General features: G+C 46.1%; 1 long non-coding RNA gene across 1 annotated transcript in view; it reads right to left on the reverse strand.

Annotated features, from left to right (window-relative positions):
* Nucleotides 1-2422: 2422 nt before the first annotated feature.
* Nucleotides 2423-17560, reverse strand: part of LOC111770306 (uncharacterized) — a 53371-nt gene continuing 38233 nt past the window's right edge. Inside the window, exons 2-4 of the long non-coding RNA XR_002803480.2 lie at nucleotides 8988-9052; nucleotides 8546-8871; nucleotides 2423-3540 (exon numbers count right to left, since the gene is read on the reverse strand). This is a non-coding gene — a long non-coding RNA (uncharacterized lncRNA). The remainder of the gene's footprint in view (nucleotides 3541-8545; nucleotides 8872-8987; nucleotides 9053-17560) is intronic.

Raw genomic sequence — 17560 nt, forward strand, 5'->3', positions numbered from 1 at the left:
TCCGAGTCCTCGGCCTCTGTGGAAATGGAGTCCAGCTTAAAAGTGTTGAAAGTCAGAGAGGGTAGAGAGGAAAGATAAGCTCCAATCCTTTTCTACAATTACACACAGCAGTGTCTACATTTTCTCACGCAATCATGATCCCTGTCTCCCAGAGGAGGAAACTGAGGCCCAGAGAAGTTTTGATTTGCCAGAGGGCAGTGAGAAGCCAAGAGCAGGAGCAGAGGGTGGCACGGAGCGGGAAGGCACAGGAGACTGGGCGGTGGCACGGGGGCAGCATCGCAGTGCAGTTAAGGACATGGTCTCTGGAGCCAGGCTGCCAGGGTGTGAATCCTGATTCAGGCAAAAACATGTTCCACACAGTTTTGGATTATTTGGGCCTTGGAGTTATTCCAACAGCAGCTAAAGGCACTGACTCAGGGAGGAGGGTCCTTCCTGTGGCTTCCAGGAAAGTATTCTCAGAGCCGTGGGCTGGTGGGGAAGTGACGGCATTGTGACCACGGGGAGCTGCGCAGGGCAAGGCTCTGACCGCGGCCTAGTCCTCCTGGCCTCCGTCTCCTTATGCGAGTGCTTCATCAGTGAGCCGGAAGGTCACTGTTGACTATGACGTGCTGTGAAATCTCTCCCTCTCTGAGTTCCAGGAGCCCAGGGAGGGGATCTGTGCCGCACAGTTACACACTGCGTGCTTGTGTGCACCTGCTGTTCTCTGGAATACTCTAAAAGAGTGGTTTCCAAATGCAGGCCCCTGCAACAAGCTGAACCATAATTACCTGAAGAGCTTGTTAAAAACGCGGATGCCTAGGGGCTGGCCCCGTGGCCGAGTGGTTAAGTTCGCGCGCTCCGCTGCAGGCGGCCCAGTGTTTCGTTAGATCGAATCCTGGGCGCGGACATGGCACTGCTCATCACACCACGCTGAGGCAGCGTCCCACATGCCACAACTAGAAGAACCCACAACGAAGAATACACAACTATGTACCGGGGAGCTTTGGGGAGAAAAAGGAAAAAATAAAATCTTTAAAAAAAAAAAAAAAAAAACGCGGATGCCTGGGCCCCACACCAAACCCAGGCCGTCAGGATCTCAGGGCAGGGCCTGGGCATCTGTGCTGTTAGAAATCTCCCAGGTGATTCTGTGGCCAGCAGCAGAACCAGTGCCGCAGCTGCCTTACCTGCCTTTCAGGTGTGGCACCTGCCACCTGGAGCACAAAGAAGATACTGCAGGGACCCGACATGCCCACGAAGCTCACTGCAGAACAGGCCTCTAGGATTTCTCATCCAGGTAACCAGCCGTCAGACAGAGCTGGGCTTGACGGTTCACTCCGACACCCTCCGGCAATGTAACCAGAGGTGTACTTAGAAAATCTGGGCAGAAATCCAGTGTCAAATGTGGGTTCTTTCCAGGAATAGCAAAAAAATTCCCTTCTTTCCCTTGGGAGTGAGGAAAGTGGTTCTGCTAAGTAAAGATATGTTTCTTGGGGTGGTGATGGAGATAGGGTAATGAGGAAGGAGACAGCGAAGACGTGGGGAAAAAAGGAATACATATGTCTGGGTTCATTCATTTTTTTTGCAGTGAAAGGAGCTTACCCCACATAGAGGGCAGATGATAAAGGTTACCCCTCAGACAGAGCAGACCACGTGCCAGATCCTGATCAAGAGCTTTACCTATACCCGCCAGCTGTTCTTCACACGGCCCTGTGAAACAGGTACTATGACCGCTCTGCTCTGAGTGTCTGTGCCCTCCCCAAATTCGCATGCTGAAATCCTAACCCCCCCGAAGGTGATGGTATCACGGGGTGGGGCCTTTGGGAAGTGATTAGGTCGCGAGGGTGGAGCCCTTAGAAGCGGGATTCGTGCTCCCAGGCCAGATGAGTGCACTTATAAAGGTGCCTCCTGCCATGTGAGGATACAACGAGGCCTGTGACCTGGAAGAGGGCCCTCGCCCGGCCATGCTGGCACCTGATCTCAGACTTCCAGCCTCCAGAACTTTGAGAAATAAATTTCTGTTGTTTATAAGCTTCCCAATGTGTGTTATTTTGTTATAGCAGCTCAAACGGACTAAGACATTGCTGTCCCCATTTTACACATAAGGAGCCTGAAGCGCAGAGAGGTTAGTGACTTGTCCAAGGCCACTCACCTGTTTGCTGCCTCTCACTGGCACGTGGTTCTGTAAGCCCTGATCCTACATTTCATCTGCTTAAAATTAAAGCTTTCCCATAATGTCCCCTTACCTCGTTTACTTTCCCCCCAGCAGCTAAGCTGTCCAGGTCTCACTAGGAGATGGCTGGACAGAAAATAGCCTGGGGAAATGGAAAGGACTCTGAACACAGGCAAAATGTTTGGGAAAATATCATGAGTAAGAGCAATGAAGTTAAGTAGAAGGGGTTTTCCCTCGACGGGAGTGATGCACGTGAAATTACTGCAGTCAGTGTTTCAGATCCAAAATTTCTACACACTATATTTAGGCAAGTCAACTGTGCCTCAGTTTACATCAACTGCGAAATGGAGGAAATAAAATAGTAATGACCTTATAGGTTATGAAGGGTAAAGGAAGTAACATACGTACAGCGCTCGGCACAGTGCCTGTCTCAATATTTGGTAGCTATTGTTAGCAGATCAGATGTAACCAGTTTATTGAGAATCCTCAATTCATTGGGATATAAAGAAAGATCAGCTCATTCTCTCCATTCACTGCAGTTGACCGTGCTCTACCCAGTTGCTCAGTCTCATTTCCTAATGATATACATCTCCAGGCAGATCTCATCATTTTCCTATCAATATCAGTTACTCAAAGTCCAGTCCGGTCCAGTTCACACCTTCAATATAATATCCTATTGTTCTCCTCCCTTCAGAGTTTGCCAGACTTGTAACTCAAGTTCCAAGAGTGGGAAGGGGGCTTGAGATTGTCTTTCACTCCTCCTCCTTTCTTTTCTGGGTCTCGTGCCTCTCAACTGAGGGAAGAAGGGGGAAAAAGGGGGATAACAGAGGTCACCTTAAATAAGTGGCTGCTTGTCACTGGTGGAAAAGTCCCTGTTGTCACATTGGCTTGATCTGTTTCCATCTGTTGCTGGTGGCGTCTGCCAGTGTACTGGTCTCCTATTAGATAATGTGGAGCATGGAGTTATAGGTTTTCGAAGGGAGATGTTCATCTTTATGCCAGCCCCTTTCCATCCCTGATAAATCCACAGAGAGGGATAGCCATGCTTCCCTTTGTCTTAAAGCGATCTTTGCCCCCAATTCCTCTCCGTCTGAACGTCATCTCACTTGGTCCGTGGCCATCAGAGCTCCCACCTTCTCCTCTAATTTCTATTCTCTCATTACAGTAGAAGCCTGGGAGACACGGAGGTCTGTTTCCTGCCCTCTCCAAGGGCTCAAGAGAAGTTGGTGAGGTGGACACAGAGCAGGGCATTTTCTTCTTCTCAGAAAAACTTCGCTAGAGTGCCTGTTCTTCCTTCCGTCCGAAGTGGGTTGTTCTGCCAAGTTTTCAGAGGTCAGATCTCCATGCTAAGAAACTGATGCCAGCTACAGGGATTGGGTTTACCCTCTTGTCTGAAACAAACAAACAAAAAGAAACAGACAAAATATAAGAAACAGGAGTTTTCAAGACATTTGACAACAAATTTGAGAGACGAGGAACGCGGGAGGGGAGCCCCGTGATTTCCCCATGTGCTGCCTTAAGAGAGTTTCCAGGCTGTGGTGCAGGGAAGAAAATCTGAGTGAGGAGATGAAGATGAGAGTTGGGAGGACCAGGTGGGCTAGAGTTCACGGCAAAGAATAACAAAGAAGAAGAGTTGTACAGAGACAGAACCCCAAAGATCTGCCAGGGATCCCCTCCTGATATTCAGGAGAGTGCCATCAATGAATTCGTGTGAAGAAACACTGGAGTCCGGGGAAAAATAATCTGAAAAGATTGGAGAACAGTGTCCAACACTCAGCCAGCGCTGGGACTATTGCATCTTCCCCCGCCAGACTGAAAGGAATCACAGTCCCCCGGCATTGGGTAGGGTGCCCAACAGGGTCTTGCTCAGCAGTGGGGAATAGTTCACCATAACCGCTGCAGCTACGCTGAACAAGGGATAACAGTAAGACCCAAAAGATCAGATTGTTTTCCAGTAACAGCATCCCAGAACAAAGCCCAGGGAGATTTCTAGGAACGAAAAACAGCCACCATCCAACAAGGTAAAAGTCGTGATTTCTGGCACCTCATCAAAGATTACCAGGCATGCAAAGAAGCAGAAAAACACAGCTCCTGAGAAGGAGCATCGTCAGTCTACCAAAGCAGTCTAAGAACTGAGACAGATATTAATATTAGCAGAATAAGAAGTCAAAATAATTGTTATAACTGTATTCTGTGTGTTCAGAAAGTTAAGAAGAGGCATAAAAGATATCAAAAGACTCAAATAGAACTTCCAGAGATGAAAACTACAATGTCTTAGACAAAAAAACACTCAGGTTAGGATTTAGGGTATATTAAATATGGCAGAAGAAAAAATTAGTTAACTTGAAGACACAGCAGTAAAAAAACAATAAGAGCAAATTAAACATAAAATAAGAAGAAATAAAATAATAAAGTTTAGGGTGGAAATCAATGAAACAGAAAATGGTAAAACGATGGAAAAAAGATCAATGAAACCAAAAGCTGGTTCTTTGAGATCAATAAAATGCATCAACTTCTTAGCTGGCTTGATCAGGAAAAGAGAAAGAAGACACAAATTATAAAGTCAAGAATGAAGGAGGTGACATTATCACAAGATAATAGGAGAATATTATGAGCCACTTTGTGCCTATTAATTTGACAATTCATCTGAAATGGACCAATACCTTAAAAGACACAAGCTACCCAAGCTTAGTCAAGAAGAAACAGATAACCTTGATAGCTCTTTATCCATTAAAGAAACAGAATTTGTGGTTTAAATCTTTCCCACAAGGAGAACTCCAGGCTTGCTGGCTTCACTAGTGAATTCTACCAGACGTTAAGGGAAGAAACAATACCAATTCTACAGAAACTCTTCCAGAAAACTGAAGAGGAGGGAATGCCCCCATTCACTGTTAGGTGCCAGCTTCACTGTGATACCAAAACCAGACAATGACCAGAAAGAAAACTACAAACCAATATCTTTCAAAAATACAACTGCAAAATTCTAAACAAAATTTTAGCAAGTCAAATCCAACAATATATAAAAAAGATTAAAATATACTGTGGTCAAGTGGAATTTTTCCAAGGAATGCAGGGTGGATTTAACATTGAAAAATCAATGCAAGTTCTGGGGCTGGTCCTGTTGCCTAGTGGTTAAGTTCACTGCGCTCTGCTTCCGCAGCCCGGGTTCAGTTCCCAGACATGGACCTACACCACTTGTTGGTGGCCATGCTGCAACCCACATACAACATACATACAACCCACATACAAAATAGAGGAAGACTGGCACAGGTGTTAGCTCAGGGCAAATCTTCCTCAGCAAGAAAAAAAAAAATCAATGCATGTTCTGAAGATCTATTGCACAACAGTGTTAATATACTTAGCACTTTAAAGTGGTTAAGATGGTAAATTTTATGCCAGTTATTTTTGCTATAATTAAAATTTTTTTAAATCAATGAAAATCACCATGTTAACAATCAAAAAAGAAAAACGACATGATCCTCTTAATAGATGTTGAAAAAGCATTTAACAAAATCCAACATCCTTATAAAATCCAACCAATCTGGATAAAGACACTCAACAAACTAGGAACAGAAGCGAACTTCCTCAGTCTGAAAGTGGTATCCACACAAAAAAATCTATAGCTAACATTTTACTTAACTTAGGAAACTAAATTTTTTCCCACTCTAATATCAAAAACAAGAAAAGGATGTCTACTCTCACCACTTTCTTTTCAACATTGTGCTGGATTTTTTAACCAATATAATCATTAAAGAAAAAGAATAAAAGGAATCCAAATTGAAAGGGAAAAATTAAAATTGTTCTTATTCCCAGGCAATATGAGTGTCCATGCAGAAAACCTAATGGGACGCACAAAAAGTCAGCTAAAACTAGTATGTTTGGCAAGATTGCAGGATGTAAGATCAATATACAAAAGTTAATTGTATTTCTATACGCTACCAAGAAATCATCAGAAACAAAAGATTTTAAAAACATTTACAAAGGTATCAAAAACACTAAATAATTCAGGATAAATCTGACAAAAAATATGAAAGACCTGCACGCTGAAAACTACAGAGCATCGCTAGGGAGAGAAAGCAAAGATGACAAGCAAATGGAGACAGACCTTGTTCATGGCTCAGGAGATTCACACGGCTGATGCCAATTCTTTCCCAACGATCTATAGATGCTCGCAATCCCAATCAAAGTCCCAGAGCCTTTGTGCGTGAATTGATTAGCTGATTCTAAAATTCGTGTGGAAATGCAAAGGACTTAAAATAACAAAAACAGTGTCGGTGGGATAACTCTACCTGATTTCAAGACTTAGTATAAAGCTACAGTAATCAAAAGTGTGGCATTGAAATCAAAGCAGACAAATAGATCAGGGGAACAGAATGCAGAGGCCAGAAAGAGACCCACACCTACGTGGACAACTGATTTTTGACAAAGATGCAAAGGCAATTCAGTGGAGAAAGGACAGTCTTTTCAACAAATGTTGAAGGAACAATTGGATACGCATAAGCAAAAATTTAAAAAAGAGCGTATTTAATCCCAAACTCACACCATAGACAAAAGATTAACTCAAAATGCATCAGAGACTTAAACGTAGATCATAAACCTATAATATTTTTGAGAAGAAAATATAGGAGACAATCTGTGTGACCTTAGGTTAGGTAAATTTTTTTAGATTCAACATCAAAGGACAACCCATAAAAGAAAATTTTGATTTAAGACTTTTTCAAAATTTAAAACTTCTGCACCTCAAAAGACACGTAAGGGAATGAAAAGGTCAGCTACAGACTAGGTGAAAATATTTGCAGAGCTTATGGTTGATAAACGACTTGTATCCAAAATCCATTTTAAAAACTCTCAAAATTTAATAAAAAGAAAACAAGAAATCAATAAAAAATGGAAAAAATATTTGAAAAGACATTTCACCAAAGAAGATATATGCATGGTAAATAAACACACGAAAAAGTGATCATCACCATTAGTCATTTTAAAACTGCTGTGTGATACCACTACGCATTCAGGAAAATGGCTATAATTTCAAGACTGATCACGCCAAGAGTTGGCGAGGACATGGAGGAACTGGAACTTTCGTACACTGCTGGTGGGAGTGGAAAATGGCAGGACCATTTCAGAAAACAGTATGGCTGTTTCCTTTTTTTTTAAGATTGGCACCTGAGCTAACACCTGTCGCCAATCTTCTTTTTTTTTCTCCTTCTTCTTCTCCCCAAAGCCCCACAGTGCATAGTTGTATATTCTAGTTGTAGGTCCCTCTGGTTATGCTATGTGGGATGCCGCCTCGGCATAGCTTGATGAGCAGTGTCATGTCCGTGCCCAGGATCCAAACCAGCGAGGCCCTGGGCCACTGAAGCAGAGTGCTTGACCTTAACCACTAGGCCACGGGGCCAGCCCCAGGCTGTTTCTTAAAAGATACAGCTACCATATGATCTAACCGTTCCACTGAGGACATAGGAAAGCCTATGTCTGTACAAAGACTTGTACATGAATGGACATAGCAGCTTTATTTGGAATAGCCCCAAAATGGAAACAACCCAAAGTTCCATTGACTGGTGAATGGATAAATAAATTGCTATATATACATACAGTGGAATGCTGCTCAGCAACAAGGAAGAATGAACGAGTGATACAGGCAGCAACATGGATGAATCTCAAAATATTTACACTAAGTGAAAGAAGCCAGACAAAAAAGAGTATGTACTGTATGCTTCCACTTACATAAAACTGTAGCAAATTCAGACTGATCCTACAGGACCAGCACATCGACGGCTGCCTGGGGATACTGGGGATGGGATGGGATGATGGGAGTAATTTACAAAGGGGCAAACTTTTACAACGAGAACTTGGGGATGACAGATCTACTCACTCTCTTCGTTGTGGTGATGGTTTCATGAGTGTACGCATGTGTCAACACTGCTGAAATTGTACACTTTCAATGTGTGCGGTGGCTCAACTATACCTCAATAAAGCTATTTAAAAAACAAAGCAAGTATCCATCTCTGGCTCATGTGCACCCTCACATTCCAGTAGACAGAAGTCGAGCTCTTCCTAGAACTTTCTCTCATGTTCTGCTGTGCTCCAACAGCAGGTCTGGGATGGGCCTGCAGATTCAGCACTGCAGCAAGCCTCTCTCCAGACAGTGAACTGCCAGGCCCCTCTGCCTGTAGGTACTCCCAGCCTCCAGGGGTTCTCTCTGGGAACCTCCTCTCTCACTTAGATTAGGTGAGGGAGAAGGCGGGGGGTTGCAAGTACCCTCTCTATAAACATTGCACTTCCCACAAAGATTATGACAAATTTCCCCCTCTCCTGACTTGTCTTCTTGTGCAGACTTGGGGGCGGGGTGCTTCAAAGCTGCAGTGAAGACTGGGTTTGGCTAGGATGCTTATTTACCTGGCAAGGAGGTCTCTGATCCCAATTGTTAGCAGCTTCAGGGCAATCTCTTGCTCAAATGGAAAAGTCCGGAGGAGAAGCTGCATGACGGAGGAAGCCTGACTGTTTCTCCCAGGCCAGGGAGAGGAGGAGGACGGGGAGTGGGTGGGGAAGCTCAGAAAGCTTCAGGCTGCACATAGAGCTAAGTCAACAAGCCTTTAATGACGTCTCTCTTGGGGGGATTAAGACGTGGGTCAGCCAAATCTTGAAGTCAGCAGAGTTTTGTCTCAGGCTCTTCCCCCACATTCTTCCATCCTCTTCGGCTCCTCCTTTCAGCTTCAGCGTTGCTGAGGACGGAGAACAGACAAGTCTTTCATGTCTGATGTTTTCCCACTACGTGTTCTTTCTAACACACAATTGTTTAGCCTTGACCAAAAGCAATTTAAGTATTCCAATCATGTACCTGTCATGTCGATTCACGTAGGTTTTAATGATGCCTGCCATATGCTGAGTCTTGTTCTGGAAGTTCTGAGAGAGAAGAATGAGGAAGAAAATCCTCGTAAGGATCCCACAGGAAACTCTAGAAGGCTTTCTCTCTGAACCGTATCTGGAGTCTATCCTTCACTCTGCGTGCACACAGCCTGACCTCTCACTTCTCCCCTCACCTGAAATTCTGTCTCTTCTTGAGATTCTTGAGCAGGCCTTGCAAGGATGTCCGAGGGCCTGGCTCCCAGGCGGGCTGGGGTTAATGTGAAACTTTACAAGCAGATCTGCCAGGGAGCGTTATTCTGGGCTCCCAACTTTGCCCAAACAGACCACATCAATCGTTACTGAGACTTCCTTCTGAGGAAGTGAGCATGAGGGCCTGGTTATTTATGACAACCTCCTGAGGATCTCCCTCTGCCAACTGGGCTCCCCAGGAGGGGAGATGGTCATTAAACTACCCACGTCTGCTGTCCCCTTCCTTTATAAACAAGATCTCATTCTTCAAGTGGATACCAATGCCAAGAAAGGGGTTGGCTTAGTGGGAGGGGCCTAGAGAGAGAAATACGAGGGGCAGATAAGCTCACAATGAACCTTAGATCTAGAAGGAAAGTCACCTGCCAACTATACAACAGTGATGCTAAGGCCCAGAGAGGGAACGTATCCAGGGCTACACAGACAGAGGGGCAGGACTGAAACTAGGAGTGGAGGGTCCCACCTCTCACTCAAGGGTCCTTTTCTGCAGTTATTTTCATTTTCAAAGGAAATTTCGAAGTAACTGAGAGATTTCTCAGAATCTTGCTTTTAGTAACCTTGGAAATTGAAACTGCTTTGTGTGTGTGTGTGTGTGTGTGTGTGTGAGGAAGATTGTTGCTGAGCTAACATCTATCCCAATCTTCCTCTATTTGATGTGGGATGCCCCCACAGCGTGGCTTGAGGAGCAGTGCTAGGTCTGCGCCCGGGATCTGAACCCACGAACCCTGGGCCACTGAAGCGGAGCACACAAACTTAACCAGTACATCACCAGGCTAGCCCTTGAAACTTGCAAACTTCTTCCTTCTCTCTTGGAGAACTGAGTTTTGTGATCAGGATGAAATTTCATTTTCTGGAATGGGGTGCCTCAGAATTTTCTTCTGAGGGGCAGAAGGAGGGGTCACCTCTCAGAATGTAGGTAAAGACAGAGCAGGAGAAAGCCTCATAGCAGCCCTGCGGAGTCAGTTCTTTTACCTCCAAGTGGTGGATTAGCAGACAGAGGACCAAAGAGGGAGAGCAGTTTGCTGTAGTCAGTTTTTGAATCCATGGTTGATTCGATTCAAATGATTAAGAAATAAAAGAGACTATAGATAGAGGCTTTATTGGTTAAAGTTGGAGAAAAATGAGTCTAATGGAAGATACTGGATAGATGCTCAGCAAATCCACTTCCCCTTCTTCCTGGGCATCAGCTACACTACATTTCCCAGCCTCGTTCACTGTTGGGTGTGGTCATGTGACAGTTCTCGCCAGTGCACTGTGGGCAGAAATACTGTACATCACTTCCAGGCAAGACTCATCAATTCTTCCCACGTGTAACTCTATTCCCCTGTCTTTCTTCCTCTGCTGGTGGCGTGCCCCAAGAAGGCCCTAGAACAGGATTTTTCAACCTCAGCACTATTGGCATCTTAGGTCAGATAATTCTTTGTTGCAGGGGCTGACCTGTGCATTGTAGGATATTTAGAGGCATCTCTGGTCTCTACCCACTAGATGCCAAAAGCATCCCCACTTGCCAATGTGACCACAAAAATGTCTCCAGACACTTCCAAATGTCCCCTGGGGGCCGAAATCATCCCTGGCTGGGAGCCACTGCTCTAGAAGATGCCAAAGCCACATCATGGAAGGAACTTGGATCCTGAATGACTTCACGGAGCAGAGCCCCCTTCCCATATTTTTCAGTAACATGAGCAGGAAACCCAAGTTTTACTGCCTAAAGCCAGTGCAATTTGAGAGCTATTGGTTCAAAAGTTAGCCTCTCCTGACTGGTACAATATTGCTAAATGATCCCCATAAGTAGACAGACTTACCCAACCAGGCAGAGCACACTAGACCAGGAGCCAGCCCCTGCCTACAAGGGCCGGACCCAAATAGAGCAGCAGACAGTCACTTCCTGTGAGTAGACACCTCCCAAGATAAAGAAAATAGCAGAACTGAGCTCCACAAGCCCAGAATGTCTGCCCAAATTCACAGTCAGATAAGTCACTTCTCGGCCACAGGGGCAGAAAAATCTGAAGTTTGCTTGGAAGAAAAGTCTTCTTCTGGGAAACCCCCATCTCTGAAACCAGGAGGCTCTGCTCTGGGGAACTCCAGCGCCCGCTGTCTTTTCCCAACTCAGGACATTCACTCAGTGCAGAAAATGGTCTGTATTCTGCTCTGTACAAAACATGGCCTGTGTTCTAATTTTCTCACTAAATACTTTATCTTATTTTGTTGTTGAAGTCAAGGCTCAAGTTTTGGCCAAGGTCAAGAGCTGGCCTGTGACCAGACTGAGGCTTTGCTTTGTGACCAAGGTCCAGGTTTGGCCGATCAGGAACCGGATTTGGTCAGGGCCAGCCCCACGGCCGAGTGGTTAAGTTCACGTCCTCTGCTTCGGTGGCCCAGGGTTTCACAGGTTCAGATCCTGGGAGCGGACATGGCACTGCTCATCAGGCCATGGTGAGGCAGCATCCCACATGCCACAACTAGAAGGACCCACAACTAAAATATACAACTATATACTGGGGCCTTTGGGGAGAAGAGGAAGGAAAAAACAAAAGAAGAAGATTGGCAACAGTTGTTAGCTCAGGTGCCAATCTTTAAAAAAAAAAAGTAGAAGAACAGGACTTGGTCTGAACGGGCCACAGAAGGGTAAAACCCACAGCCTTGCCCTGAATTAGCTGGTGAATTTGTCCAGAGCTCCCATCACACAGTCCATTTCCTTTCTCCATCGTCCTTTATATTTCCATTTACTAAATAGCCCAGTGATACACTCACTGCTTCCCATAAAGCTGTAAAAGGAACGAAAGGAGTGACCTCGGTCCAGGAGAGGCAGACCAGGGGAAGGGAAACAACCGGCTGGAGATCCGAACACACTGACTCGTGTCCAGATCTGATCTGCCGCTAACACGTTGTTCCAAACCGGACAAATCACTTCCCTTCTCCAGACTATGTCTCCTCAGCTTAAAGTCAGCACACTGGGTTGGGCATCTTGTTTAATTTTAATGTTAGCTGCCCCAAGAAGCATTAACTTGCGGTCCTGTCTATACATCTACTGTTAACGGTAACGGGGTGCTGCTGCTTTTCCCTCCCTCATCTCTCGCTGTGCCCAGCTCAAGCCTTGGCTGTCATGATACTCAAGAAAAGCTGCAATAGCCTCCAATGGGTCCTCATTAGCCCGGACTGTCCCCAAACCCCAATCGACTCCACTATGAAAGAGACTGAACCACATACATTCTCTCCTTTCAAGCTATGGTACCAGAATTCTAGGATTCCAAGATTCTAGTAGTCTATATCATTAATATTCCAGATTCTAGTCTAAACATCTGGAAAACTAAAATTCTAGAAGGCTAGGAGTCTTATATTCTAAAGCCATAAGAGTCTAGAATTCTAAGTATAACTTGAATTTCTCCAGGAAATAAATGAGGTTACATAATGGTAATAACTCAGATTTTCCCGGGCTCCCGCTCCACATGCCCCAAGTTCGTGATAGGATCTCACGCGTCTCGGTGAACACACTTGGTCAGTGAGAAGACAGCACCTTCTGTGCCTCTCGCTGGGCTATTTAGTACATGGAAATATGAAGGACAATGAAGAAATTAAGTGAACTACCCTTCCCCTCTCTCCGGCCAGGTTTACCTGTCTACTACTGAGCTTCAGTTGGCCAACCCCACTCCACTCACACACACCAACTGGCTAGATCAACTTTGTCTAAACCTCAGTGGTGGACAAAGGCCTAGGCGCAAGCTGAGCTCCTCACTTCCTAATATTCTTATTTAATATTTTAGGACTTCATATTTCTAAGTTTAAGATAGCTTAGAATTCCAACTTTCTCACAATTTACACCCTGAATATTCTTGGATTTTAATAGGCTTAAAGAAATTTTCGATTCTGAAATACTATGATTCTGAGATAGTGGAAGATGCTAGAGTGTCTTCTGCCTCCTCTTAGAGGCTCTGGGATGAAGGAAGGCAGTGAGGCCTCAGCCAGCTCTGAGCGAGGCTACAAGAGGAAGCAACAGGCCTCAGGGCTAAAGGATGCTGTAGACCAGGATGGAAGAGCAATCAAGCTTCTTTGTAGAATGCCCAGAGTAGTCACGCCCTAGTGGGCTTCCCAGGCCCTTGGTGGGCAGCAAGAACCAAGTCAACAACCTCCAATCAAATGTGTTATTTATTTACAAGTGACTATAAATAGCAAAATAAATCTGAGAGTCTATGTCTGTGAGCAGGCCCGGAGTTATTAAAGCTATCCATGGCTATCCACTCGGGAAGTTCTCCTCCCAAGTGTGAGGGTGAACCCCTGGCCTCCTGCAGGCCTGGTCCAGGCCCCTGGTCTCCCAGGCTTTGGAGCATTGGAAGCTGATCCTCCAACTTGGCTGCAGACCCCTCTGGCTGTGGTGCATGGTGGGAAGGCAGGGAGGGATTCAGAGAGCGGGAGTGACTGAGGCTTGTGTCAGGAAACGGGCCTTGCCTGAATCTCAGATTTCATAAGAAGCCCAGGGGGCTGGCAGAAATTCTCGGCCCAGCACATCCCAGAGATAGGAGCACCATCTGTAGACCGAAGCAGTGAAGTCCCAGCTTGGAGGAAATTGAGGACAGAAAGAGAATTGTCTCTGCTGTGGCAGGGCTGGGCTTTAACAGAAATGACCACAATATACGGTCTGGCGTTGTGGAGAAGTTTTGACAAATGCTTTTATCAACCAATCAGCTGGTTTACTAAGCACCACCATGTGCCGGTCAACATGGCGGACAGGAAGGTCTCATTTTTGAGGGCCTCACACAGGCTGGTGCCTCAAGATAAAGCCCCAATCCATAAGCTAGTCTTCAAGTCTTTTGTGACCTGACCCCAAGTTCCTTTCCGGTCTCACATCTGGGCCTCTCCATTGTGAACCCCATTGTTTCCCCCAGTAGCCCATATGTCACCCCAGCATCTCAGTCTGCACTCCCTGTTCCTCCAGCTGGAATGTCCTCGTCCCCTCTGGTGCTCACTTACTCCCCTCAGGACCAGCTCAACTGTCTCCCTCTCCTTTGCGAATCCTGCTCTGACCGCCCACTTGCTTGGGTTGTACTTCTCCTGAGTACTCAAAACACATTCTTACAGTGTTCCCTCTGAATGTCAGCCTCCCCATGAGGAGGCACCTTTCTCATAGCTGTATCCCCAGCCCCTAGCACAGGGCCTGGAACAACATGTTATTGAGGATATTTGCAGACATGGAGGAGTGGGAAGTGGTCAAAGCACATTGGAATAAAGTGGAAGAATCTGTGCAGATTCAATGGAAGCAAAGTGACATCTAAATGGACAGGAGGAGCCGAGCAAGAGGGAGACCCGGGGGCTGACAGTCCCGGGCTTTTAATCCCAGCAGGATGTCTGGGCTTTTACGGCCAGTTCCTGCCTTTCCTAACGGGCTGATCTTACAATCCGATTGCTTAACCTCGTTGTCCTCCTCTGTAAGATGGGGGTGGTTGGAGGATTAACTGAGTTAATACACGTAAACTATTTAGGACAGTGCCTGGCACATTATAAGCCTTCAAAAGCTATTAACTTTTGTAGTAATAATAGTGTTATTAGCTAGGATAGTGGAGGCAGCAGTAGCATCATTGTGTAGGTTATGGGCAAAACAAGGTCTCGTTAGCCAGGTTGGAACAGACCATGGGGATTGGCTTCTGGGGGAAGTTGAAGCTTCCCCACCCCCACCAATGTGGCTCTATCCTGTGACTCTCGTGGATAAGGGTCAAGTGCACTGCTGAGCCACAGAGGAAGGGCAGAGCTCTGAGTGTGCTGAAGACGCTCAGGCTGGCCATCATGTAACACGGTCTGTTTGGGATTTACTTCCTTGTCAGTGTCACTCCTGAGTCTCTGTCTCCCTCTCTCACCGGACCTGAGCAGAAATGCTTTCTTTCCTTTGGCTCTCCTTCTCTGAGGTTTGTCTTTTACTTGGTCCTCTATCTCTCTCTTCCACCTTAAAAAGACGACTAACAGCATCGTGAACTATGAAGAACCGCAGATGGGAATAGAGGCCTGGGGTCCAGCCCCAGCTCTGCCCTGAGCTTCTGGTGGACTCTGGGCAAGTCCCTTCTCCTCCTCGAACCTAAGGACTTCTTTTCAATAGTGGAAACATCGAGCTGCACGCTGTTCTAAAGTCCTTTCATTCTGAACGTCTGCACGTCTCTGTGGCAATGTTCTTTCGTATGAAAACTCCTCTTGGTTTCATTCATCATTCAGCCAATAGTTACTGAGCACACATAATACGTCAAGCAGTATACCAGGTGCTGTGCATCGTGGGGTGACTGAGCCAGACAAAGTCTCTGAGCTCAAGGAACTCACGTTCGAGAGGCTTTATAGGAACATCAGATGATAAACTCACTTTGCAATCCAGGACCGCTTAAGAGAGGAGGAAATTGCTGAGTGCTGAACGCCTCATTGGGCCAGGCGACGTGCCAGCCACCTTGGCCTGGGTCATCTCGGTTGAGCCTCACCATCACTTTGTGATGTAGTTGTTGTCATTTCCATTTTAAAGGAGAAGGACATGAGGCTAAGAGACAGCCAGTAGCTTGGTCAACCCCACCCAGCTGGATGAGATGGAGCTCAGTCCAATATCATGCCAAGTGTCCTCTCCAGAAGAGAACTCCTTGGTCCCTCTTGAGCCTGAACCCTGAGGCCCGGGCACACCAAGAGCGAATCCCAGATCCACTGCCTAGTAAGGGCCCCCGAGGCCAACCCTCCAGCCTGGCTGAGGCTTCTTGGGGCATCTCCACTTCAGACACTACGGCTCACTCCTCTGTCCCACCGTCTCGGCAGGGAGAGCTGTAAGATTTGTGGCTGCATTCTACCCTCCTGGCCCGTAACCCTATAAAATAGCAAGCAGCCTCTGAGATTGAGAAAAAGGGGGACAAGACTTAAAAATAAACACTGATGAAGATTAAAAATGACCAGTGCGTCTTGGGGATTTACATCTCATAAAGTGAGATGGCCGAGGAGGCCAGACAGGGAGCAGACAGCCCTGACGCCTCTGCCTGGTGGATAATTTATCCCAGAAAGTAGAGGCCTCTGTCTGCGACTTGCACAGGCCACGGTGGTTCTCCGGGGTATGCCAGCCCACTGTTGGAGGAGACTCAGGCTGAATCAGTTTTGTTTTCCCAGACCAAACCCACACAGTCAACACTTTTTCATTCTTTTTTACAGCTATGATCTTGTCTGAGGTTCATCTCACGCTCCTGGTGAGGCTGACAGGACAGGGACACTTCTCCCCCCCGTCAGATGAGAAAATTGAAGCTGACAGAGGATAACTCATCCGGGATCTCCCAGGGAGTCAGGACTCTGAGCTGAGCGGTCATCGGTTGATGTGACAGCCCCCGTTAGGTCCACATTCTCTTTCCCTCTCATTCTCCTTCCTCAGCTCCTAGCCCACTCTCAAATGAGCTGTGCTCAGCCAATGAATTAATTCAGCTAAACTTTACTGAATAGCAGTATTTACTGAGAACTGTTGCAAACACAGAGATCAGCAAGATTAAGCAGATGCTAAAAGCAATTTAACACTTTTTAAATATGTGGTGTTGGTGAGGATAAAGGTCACGTCAATGGAGAGTCTCTCTCCAATATAATAAACAGAAGAAGTGAAAAAGCAGAAAAAAATAAGTAAAAGATTTGGCGAGAAATTGGGAAGAGGGAATTGATGTTGGGGTAAAGCAGAGGAGAGACTGTCTATTTGCCAATTCTTCCAAAGGCATTCCCTGGACATCGGGAAGGATTTTGTCCTGGACGACTGCCCGTCAGATGAGTTCATGTGTAGGAGCACGTTCTAAGATTAATACGTAGCTGACAGTCACCCGTGATTTTGATACTGATGCCCCTGCTCACATTCTTGCCGGCTGTATCATGGGCTCTCAAACCTTCTGCTGTCCTCCAACAGCTACAGAGGTAAAGCTTCGGTCTTCACAGCAGAGTGGGAAGAACTCAGGTTTGGGATCTGATTAACCCGGTTTTCAACCTCAACTAGTTGTATGCCTTCGAGTTAGTTTCTCAGGCTCTCTGAACCTGTTTTCTCATCCATTAAATGGAGATAGCAACATCCACCTCAAAGTTTTGCCTTGAAAATTTTTTAAAATGCAAAAGAGAACCTTAAAGTTTAACTACGTTAGTTCAGACTTTATGTGAGGCCCCACGATAATGGATAACACATCCCCAAGTGAGATGCCGGACCACCATGCGAGGGCGGCAAAAGGTGGTGTTGAAAACTGCCTTTGTGGTTCTTTGCTGACCACCCACCTCTGGCATATAAAAGACCTGGGAGAGGCCAAGCCCACAGCCAGGGATTAGAGAGGGGATTTC

This window comes from Equus caballus, chromosome 2, assembly GCF_041296265.1.
Source record: "Equus caballus isolate H_3958 breed thoroughbred chromosome 2, TB-T2T, whole genome shotgun sequence".
Lineage (NCBI taxonomy): Eukaryota > Metazoa > Chordata > Mammalia > Perissodactyla > Equidae > Equus > Equus caballus.